We start from the raw sequence: 10,246 nt of genomic DNA on the forward strand, positions 1-10,246 counted from the left end.
TAACTACCTATGTGATCTTGGTAAAGTCACTTAATTTCTGCTTCAGTTTTCTCATTTGTAAATAAAGATAATAGCACTTAATTCCCAGGGGAGGGTTCAAATGAGATAATGATTTTTAGGCACTTATTTTAGTCCCTAATATATAAATGTTAGCTATTACTAGGGGAGGGGGAGCAGAGAGGCAGCTAGGTATTAGAGTGGATAGATTATCAGGACCCAGAGCAGGTAGGCTCATCTTTCTTCATTTGAATCTGACCTCAGATACTTACTAGCTGTAAGACCCTCGGCAACCTGTTTGCTTCAGTTTCCTCTACTGTAAAATGACCTGGAGAAGGAATGGCAAACTATTCCAGTATCGTAGCCAAGAAAATACTAAATGGATGACTGAAATGACTCAACAAGAATAACACCATTATTGGGTGGGGGCCTATGGGTAAGGAATGGCCTATATCACAAATGTTCTGTATCTCCAGAAGGATAATTTTCTTCCCCATTGCCAGAGCCCTTCCTTCACGCGATCCTGATCTTTTGTTGCCACAGCAACAGTCTTGTTCAGCTCCCTCAGATCATTATCAGAATTGCTAAATTCAGAATTTCCTTTCCCAGACCCTGATTCTAGAGACTTCTTGCCACAATGATGTGACTCTGAGCAAACCACTTCATATCCCTGGGTCTCAGTTTCTTCATCAAGAAAATGAGGGGGCATTGAATTAAATGAATTTTAAACTCTAGCTCTAAATCTTAGACCTATAATTGCTCCCTCCTGTATTCCCACCCCTCACCAGCCTCTGCCCAGTTGAAAGCTTTCTTTCCTCTCTTCCAAGCCCAATGGGATTTAGGATGCAAAAAGATTCGGGGGGTGAGGAGGACTGGAGACTCAAGACTACTATTTTAATTTCAGTTATGTTACAACTAAAGGGGCTTTTGTGGAAAATCAAATTTTTTGTTTGTTTCAATGAGAAAATGATCCTAAGTCCAATCAAAAGAATTACAAATAGATTTGAGGGCTGATTTCTAGCTCCTATACTACTCTCTCCTCAGACATATTTAAAAAAATTTTGGAACACAACACAACCACTTGTTCAGACTGCCTTTGAAGGTTGCTTCAGTAATGATCTCTAAATTTGTCAATGCCATTATCTTATTTCATGTTTGGTGAAACTAGGTACATCTTCCAGGACTCGGTTATCTATCTCTATGCCATAATGAAATATGAGATAGGAATTTGTTAGGAGATTCAAAGTTTATATCTGTAGTACTGTGTTGTAGGCTGAGAGATTTGGTACAGAAGATAATACAATTACTCCCTTCTTTGCAGAGATGAAGGATGATAGGTGATACTGTGAGACATTGTTGGTTAGTTGTTTTTTTTTTTTTTGCTCTTTGTTACAACATTTACTCTCTGGGTGGTACCATCACCAATTGCCTTTTTTTTTTAAGTTTTTGCAAGGCAATGGGGTTAAGTGGCTTGCCCAAGGCCACACAGCTAGGTAATTATTAAGTGTCTGAGGTCAGATTTGAACTCAGGTACTCCTGACTCCAAGGCCTGTGCTTTATCCACTATGCCACCTAGCCGCCCCCATTCTTTTTTTTAAAGAAAGGTGTTACTTATTTTGAATTTTACAATTTTTCCCTCAATCTTGCTTCCCCCCCACACCCCACCCCCACAGAAGGCAGTCTATTAGTCTTTACATTTTTTCATGGTATGCATTGATCTAAGTTGAATATGATGAGAGAGAAATCATATCCTTAAAGGAAGAAACATAAAGTATAAGAGATAGCAAAATTACATAAGATAACGGTTTTGTTTTTTTTTTATTAAAGGTAATAGTTTTTGGTCTTTGTTCAAACTCCACAATTCTTTCTCTGGATACAGATAGTATTCTCCATTGCAGATAGCCCAGAATTGTGCCCAATTGTTGTACTGATGGAATGATCTAGTCCATTAAGTCCTCATCTACATGTTGCTTTTAGGGTGTACAATGTTCTGGTTCTGCTCATCTCTAAGCATCAGTTCATGCAAATCCCTTCAGGCTTCCCTGAATTCCCATCCCTCCTGGTTTCTAATAGAACAATAGTGTTCCATGACATACATATACCACAGTTTGCTAAGCCATTTCCCAATTGAAGGACATTTACTTAATTTCCAATTTGTTGCCACCACAAACAGGGGCTGCTATGAATATTTTTGTACAAGTGATTTTTACCCTTTTTCATAATCTCTTCAGGGTAGAGACCAGTAGTGGTATTACTGGATCAAAGTGTATGCACATTTTTATTGCCCTTTGGGGGCAATTCCAAATTGCTCTCCAGAAAGTTTGGAACAGTTCACAGCTCCACCAACAATACATTAGTGTCCCAAATTCCCACATCCCTTCCAATATTGATCATTGTCCTTTCTGGTCATATTGGCCAGTCTGAGAAGTGTGAGGTACCTCAGAGATGCTTTAATTTGCATTTCTCTAATAATTAGTGATTTAGAGTAATTTTTCATATGACTATGGATCACTTTGATTTCCTCATCTGTAAATTGCCTTTGCATATATATCCTTTGACCATTTGTCAGTTGGGGAATGGCTTGTCCTTTTTTTTAATTTATTTTTTTTATTCTCATTTTGTACAAATGTTTTTTTTTACATTAATAAAATATTCTTGTTTACTAGTAAACTAGTAAACAAAATACCCCTCCTCCCCCATGAATATAGATAGACTTGCTTGGGCAAAAAAAGTAAAGGGGAGAGAAAAAAATTAAAATAAAAAAATAATAGTAATAATTGTAGGTATGGCCAGGTGGCGCAATGGATGAAGCACCAGCCCTGGAGCTATGAGCACCTGAGTCCATATCCAGCCTCATAAACCCAACAATCACCCAGCCGTGTGACATGCAAGCCACCCGATCCCCACTGCCCTGCAAAAACCAAAAAAAGAAAAAAAGAAAAAAAGACCCAAAATAAAATAAAATAGTAATAATAGTAGGGGTGGCTGGGTGGCAGACAGAGCATTGGCCCTTGAGCCAGGAGCACCTGGGTCCAAATCCAGCCCCAGACACCCAAAGATCACCTTGCCATGTGGCCCCAGGCAGGCCACCCAGCCCCACTTGCCCTGCACCCTCCCCCCAAATAATAACAAAAAAATGTGTTTCAGTCTTTGTTCCAACACCATCAACTCTGTCGTGAGTGGATCACATTCTTTATGATAAGTCCATCACAAAAGTTACTTTCATATTTTTCCAACGTTGCCATTGCTGACTCTGCTGTAGGGTTGCTGAGTGGCGCAGCAGACAGTTCCCTGGTCCTGGGGCCAAGAAGCCCTGAGCCCCCATACCACCCCTTAGGCCCAGAATCCACCTGGCCCTATGGTCCTGGGCAGGCCATCCAATCCCAGCCCTTTGCAAGAAGTAAAAAAAGAAAATGTGTTATATCTGACCACTGTCCCCCCGTGGTCCATCCTCTCCTCCTTTATTCACATCCCCACCCCTTCCCCCTGCTCCCCCCTCCTTCTTACTCCAGTTGTCTATACCCCATTGAGTATATTTGCTGTTTCCTCTCCTAGCCATCTCTGATGAGAGCAAAGGTTCCCTCATTCCCCCTTGCCTCCCCCCCTTCCATATCATTGCAATAGCTCACTGTAATAAAAAAAAATCTTATTATGTGAAATAGCTTGGACTATTCCCCCTCTCCTTTTTCTTTCTCCCATTCCATTTCCCTTTTTTTCTTATTGACTCCATTTTTACACCATATTTTATCTTCGAATTCAGCTTTCTCCTGTGCTTCAACTATAAAAGCTCTCTCTACCTGCTCTATTAACTGAGATGGTTCATATGAATATTATCAGTATCATTTTTCTATACATGCAGTTCATCCTCATTAAGTCCCTCATATTTCCCCCCTCTCCTCCAATCTCCATGCTTCACCTGAGTCCTGTATCTGAAAATCAAACCTTCTGTTCAGCTCTGGCCATTCAAAAAGGAACATTTGGAATTCCCCTGGTTCATTGAAAGTTCATCTTTTTCCCTGGAAGAGGACATTCAGCCTTGCTGGGTAGTTCATTCTTGGCTGTATTCTAAGCTCTTTTGCCTTCCGGTATATTGTATTCCAAGCCCTACGAGCTTCCAATGTAGTTGCTGCTAAATCCTGTGTGATCCTGACTGCAGCTCCACGATATTTGAACTGTGTCCTTCTGGCTGCTTGTAACATTTTCTCTTTGACTTGGGAGTTCTGGAACTTGGCTATAATATTCCTAGGGGTTGGATTTTTGGGATCTCTTTCTCTGGGGGATCGCTGGATTCTCTCCATTTCTATTTTGCCCTCTGCTTCTAGAATATCAGTGCAATTTTCCTGTAGTAATTCTTTGAAAATGATGTCAAGGCTCTTTTCCTGACCATGACTTACAGGTATTCCAATAATTTTTAAATTATCTTTCCTAAGTCTGTTTTCCATATCAGTTGTTTTTTCTTTTTTTTTTTTAGGTTTTTTTTTGCAAGGCAAATGGGGTTAAGTGGCTTGCCCAAGGCCACACAGCTAGGTAATTATTAAGTGTCTGAGACCAGATTTGAACCCAGGTACTCCTGACTCCAAGGCCAGTGCTTTATCCACTACGCTACCTAGCTGCCCCAATCAGTTGTTTTTTCAATGAGATATTTCACATTTTCTTCTAATTTTTCATTTTTTTTTGTTTTGAAGTATTGATTCCTGATTCATCAATCTCCCTGAATTCTATTCTTTGTCTGAAGGATTTGTTCTCCTCAGAGAGTTTTCTTATCTCTTTTTCCATCTGGCCAATTTTGCTTTTTAAAGCATTCTTCTCCTCAATAACTTTTTTGAACTGTTTTGTCCATTTGACCTAAGCTGGTTTTTAGCATGCTATTTTCTTCAGCATTTTTTTGGATTTCCTTGACTAAGCTGCTGACTTCATTTTCATGTTTTTCCTGCATCTCTCTCCTTTCTTTTCCCAGTTTTTCTTCCAACTCCCTCATTTGATTTTCAAAGTCTTTTTTGAGCTCTATCATAGCCTGAGCCCAATTTCTGTTTTTCTTGGAGTCTTTAGATGCAGGAGCTTGTGCCTCCTCATCTTCAGACTGAGTATTTTGATCCTTCTTGGGCTCATTTGCAAAATATTTCTCAATAGTCTTCTTTTTGTTTCTCTGCTTGCTCATTTTCCCAGCCTGGGCCTGGTTTGGGGTGCTTCCTGAGCTTTTGGGGCACTCCCACAAGGGTCTCAGTGTGTGAGGCTCTGTCCTCCCTCCTGCTCTGTGAATGACCATAAGCACCCCTCTCTGCCACGGGGCTGAGGTGGGGGGGCCCTGCTGTTCTATGGGAGGGCCTAGACTGCAATCAGATTCTGAATGTGGTCACAGCCCCAGAGTCCTGTTCCAGGGGCAGAGGACTGAGCAGTTTCTCTTCACTCCCCTCCCTAGTTTCAATGGGCTCATGCCCTGGTGGCTCCTGCTTCCGGGCTGCCTGCTTCTGTTTCCTGGTCTGGGCTGCAGAAAGACCAAGCTGCTCCCTGTGTGCCCCAAGGGCTGGGTTCCAGGTGCTTGCTCTGGCAGAGGTCCCCCCCCCCCCGCTGTTCCCCCACTTTGTGCCCGGTGCTCCTCGGGGTGCAACTCAGGAGACTCCCCCACTGCTGTGAGCCACGGCTCCCAGCACCCTGGGACTGCCTCAGGGAGGCTGAAGTTCTTTCACTCTGTTGGGCCACCCCTCTGGCAGGCCGCCCCTCCGACCCCGTGGAGCAGAGCCTTTCTGCTCTTTTCCAGGTTACCTTGAGTAGGAGAACTGCCTCACTGGGTCCCTTTGTGGGTTCTGTCTCTCAAAAGTTTAGTTAGAGTCCTTAGCTGATGAGTTTTATCAGAGAGCTAAGACTAGATCCCTTCTTGTCGCCATCTTGGCTCCGCCCCCCCCCCCCCCCCCCCCCGCTTGTCTTTTTAAATATTTGACTCAGTTCTCTGTATATTTTAGAAATGAGTCCTTTGTCAGAAACACTAATTGTAAAAATTGAAGAATTGTTAATCTAAAGAGACTATTTAGCCCTTGGGGAAAAAAATCAGTTTAGGGAGGATATGATAGATGTCCCAAGAATTTGAAGAGTTGATATTTGGAAGACAAATTAGTCTCAGAAGGCAAAACAAGGAACAATCAATGGACATTTCAAAATGGCAGATTTAGGTTTGAGGTCCGGGAGACTTCCAAACATCTAACTAGAGCTGTTCAAAAGTAGCATAGGCTACCTTGAGGTGGGGGAACCCCTCTTCCTTAGAGGGGTTATTAGAAGGTATTCCTTTTTTTTTTTTTGGTAAGAATTAGACTAGATGGCCACTAAGGCTCCTTCAAGATATGAAATGCAAGTCTTTGACCTTCAGATATGTATGATTTTCTAATTTTTAAAATGATGGGGTTGATTACTATATCTATATCCCAAAGAGATCATAAAAAAGGGAAAACCTCCATGTACAACAATATTTTTAGCAGCTCATTTTGTGGTGGTAAAGAATTGAAATTGAGAGGATGTCAATCAGTTGGGGATGAACAAATAGTGTTATATGAATGTAGTAGTGCTGTACTATAAGAAATGAAAATGTGGATTTTAGAAAAACCTGGAAAGATTTATATGTACTAATGTAAAGTGAAATGAACAGAACCAGGATACCATTGAAAAAAATAACAATAACATTATGTGCTGATCAACTATAATTTACTTAGCTCTTCTCAGCAATACATGATCCAAGACATGTCCACAAAAAGTCATAATGGAAAATGTTATCTACACCCAGAGAAAGAACTAATGGAGTCTGAGTGCATATTAAAGCATACTATTTTCACTTTCTTTAGCTGCTTTCTCCCCCCCCACCACTTTCCTTTTATTGTATTCCTTCTTTTACAATATGACTAATCTGGAAATATGTTTTACTTGAGTGCACAAAAAAAATAACCTTTTATCAAATTGCATGTAAACTTAGAGAAGGAAAGAAAGGAGAAAATTCAGAACTCAAAATTTTATATAAAAATGATTGTTTTGTAAATATAAAACAGATTGCCTTCTGATGGGGGAAGGTGGGAAGGAAGGAAGGAAGGGAGGGAAAAGGTAAAACTCAACCAAAAAACTCTTAGTAGAAACTACCATTATATTTAATTGGAAAACAAATAAAATATTTATATAATAAAAATAAAAAAGAACTTGAAAAAATGAATGTTAAAAATTTTTTTGACATGTAATTGGAAGCAAAATACTATTTAAAGACAAAATAAAATGATGAGGTTGCTAATGTTTCTTCTAATAACCTATGAAAAATGCTTTATATGAGGTAACAGGAAATATAGACATGAAACTGCTAAATGCCATTACAAAGCAGTATATTGAGTTCCAAGATAGGTAGAAAGGCTAGGAGTTCAGAAAACAAGAGATCAAATGTGAGCTGAGACCAGCTGCTAAATTTTCAGAAATTGGCAAATACTACAGATCAGGGCTTAATTTATTATTTTATTCATTTGCTAGAGTTAAGAAGGTGACAGAGAAAATGCAGATTAAACTTTTAAATGTATTGTACAAATGATCTTTCCTTTCATTGAGATGGTTATTCAAAATTTATCAGCACACTCCTGGTTGAGGAACTTAGAGAAGGACCCCTGGGTTGTGGAGGAAGGAGGAGATTTGGACAGATAGATAAAATAGGGAAAGAAATTCTTGACCACAGAGAAGTCTTGAAGGCAGAGTTATAAGTCTGATATTTGAAGAGGAAGAAGAAAAGGAGGAAGGCTTTAACTGGCTAGAGCAGATGGCTCACACAACACATTAATGGGAAAGGATTAGCCATCAATCAGCAAATATTGAAAAGAATGAGTTAAATTTATGTAGTCCAAATGAATTAGAAAAGGTAGAAATTCCTTTTCATTCAACAAAACAGTCCACTGTAAAACATTCTGGACAAGCTTATAAAACACACAGAATTAAAGTTAGGTAATTTCAAGACTAATGATGAAAAGCCTTAAATATAAGACTGAGAATGAATTTTCACATTTTATATTTAGACAAGGCAGAATAGTGAGTCCTGTATTGCCCTTTGAGGCGTTGGTGGGTGAGACAGATTGAGATTACTAGCTGAATGATGTTAGCCAAGTCATTTCCCTCTCTTGGTCTGTTTTCTCATCAGGAAAATGACTAGATGGTCTCTTCCATTTCTTCTGGCTCCTTTATTCCAATTATTCCTATCCACTGGCAAGAAAGCATTCCCATTGAGAAGCAGTGTGTTGTATTCAGAGGCAGAGGAAATGAGTCAAATTCTGACTCTGCTGCATAATCCCTTGAAGAAATCCCTTCCCTTCCCTTCCCTTCCCTTTGGGCTTCGGACTCCTTATCTATAAAATCAGAGTCTAACTAACCAGTTTCCAAGTTCCTTGCCAGCTCTCAACCCTTCTAGGCCTAATTTTTCTTGACCTGGTCCTCCCAGAGCACATTGTCCTACCAGGCTCTTGAAACCGTTCCTTGTCCAGCCTTGTGGCTCTCTGGGTCTGACTCTAGGTCACCCAAAGTCCTATTCAGAAGATGGAGGCAGATGAAATCTGAGCATAAATCATATTCTTCCTTCAATTCAGTCCTCTTCAGTCTGTCTTCCACACAGTAAACTGTCAAACTATTCAGTAAAGTCCAATAGCTCCCTATTACCTCTATGATCAAATTCTTCTATTTGGCATTTACTGCTTTTTACAACCTGACTCCTTCCTGCCTTTTTTTATCTTTTATAGAAACTAGCTTTCTTTCTGTTCCTTACATGACAGCATCTCCCAGATTTTCATAGACTATTCCCTCATACCTAGAATTCACTCCTTGGAATCCCTGGTTTCTTTCAAGATGATAGAGAACTGTGAACTGATCTGACTTCTCTGGAAAGAAATTTGGAATTATGTCCAAAGGGCAATCAAACTGTGCCTGCCCTTTGATCCAGCAAGACCACTACTAGGTTTGAATCCCAAAGAGATCATGAAAAAGGTAAAAAACTCACATGTACAAAAATATTCATAGTAGTTCTTTTTGTAGGGGCAAAGAATGGGAAATTGAGGGGATGCCCAATAATTAGGGAATGGCTGAAGAAATTGTGGTATATGAATTTGATGGAACACTATTGTTCTAATGGAAACCAGGAGGGTGGAAATTCAGGGAAGCTTGGAGGGATTTGCACGAACTGATGCTGAGTGAGATGAGCAGAGCCAGAGAAAGACTGTACACCCTAACAGCAACATGGGGGCAATGATCAACCTTGATGGACTCACTCATTCCATCAGTGTCCATCAGGGACAATTTGGGGCTCTCTGCAATGGAGAATACCATCTGCATCCAGATAAAGAGCCGTGGAATTTGAACAGAGTTTAAGGACTATTCCCTTTAATTTAGAAAAAAAAATTGATATCTTATTGTCTGATCTTGCTATCTCTTATACTTTATATTTCTTCCTTAAGGATATGATTTCTCTCTCATCACATTCAATTTGGATCAATGTATACCATGGAAACAATGTAAAGACTGGCAAATTGCCTTCTGTGAGGGGTGGGGGGAGGGAAGTAAGATTAGGGGAAAAATTGTAAAACTCAAAATAAAGAAAATCTTTAATTAAAAAAAAAAGTCATGAGGGACCTGACTTCAGAATAGTCTGGAAAGAATTGCATGAACTGATGCTGAGTGAAGTGAGCAGAACCAGAAGAACACTGTACACATTAACAGTAACATTGTGCAAAGAAAAACTAAGATTGGCCTCACTTTTCTCAGCAATGCCGTGATCAAAGATAATTCTAAAAGACTTGTGATGGAAAATGCCAACCATATCCAGAGAAGGAACTGTGGAGTTTAAATGCAGATCAAGGTTTACTATCTTCAATTTTTAAAAGTTGTCTTATGTATTGTCTTTTTTCTATTTTCTTTTTTTCCATTTTGATTTGATTCTTCTTTCACAATAGAATTACTATGGATCTTTGATTGATGGATGCAACTCCTCTCAGCAGTTCAGAAAGCTAGGACAACCCTGGGAGATGTATATAATATTCTGCCTCAGATACCTACTGGCTCCATATTTTATGTGTCGACAATGCTATCCCCATCCAGAGCAAATAAAACCAAACCAAACCAAAAAAAACCAAAACAAACAAAACCCTAGAGAGTGAGCACTACATTCACTTTTTAAAAATTTCACTTGTTTTTCCTTCCTATCTCATGATTTTCTTTCTTTTTCCTTTAGTCTTAATTCCTCATACAGAAAATG

The sequence above is a fragment of the Macrotis lagotis genome, chromosome 2 (assembly GCF_037893015.1).
Source record: "Macrotis lagotis isolate mMagLag1 chromosome 2, bilby.v1.9.chrom.fasta, whole genome shotgun sequence".
Classification (NCBI taxonomy): Eukaryota; Metazoa; Chordata; class Mammalia; order Peramelemorphia; family Peramelidae; genus Macrotis; species Macrotis lagotis.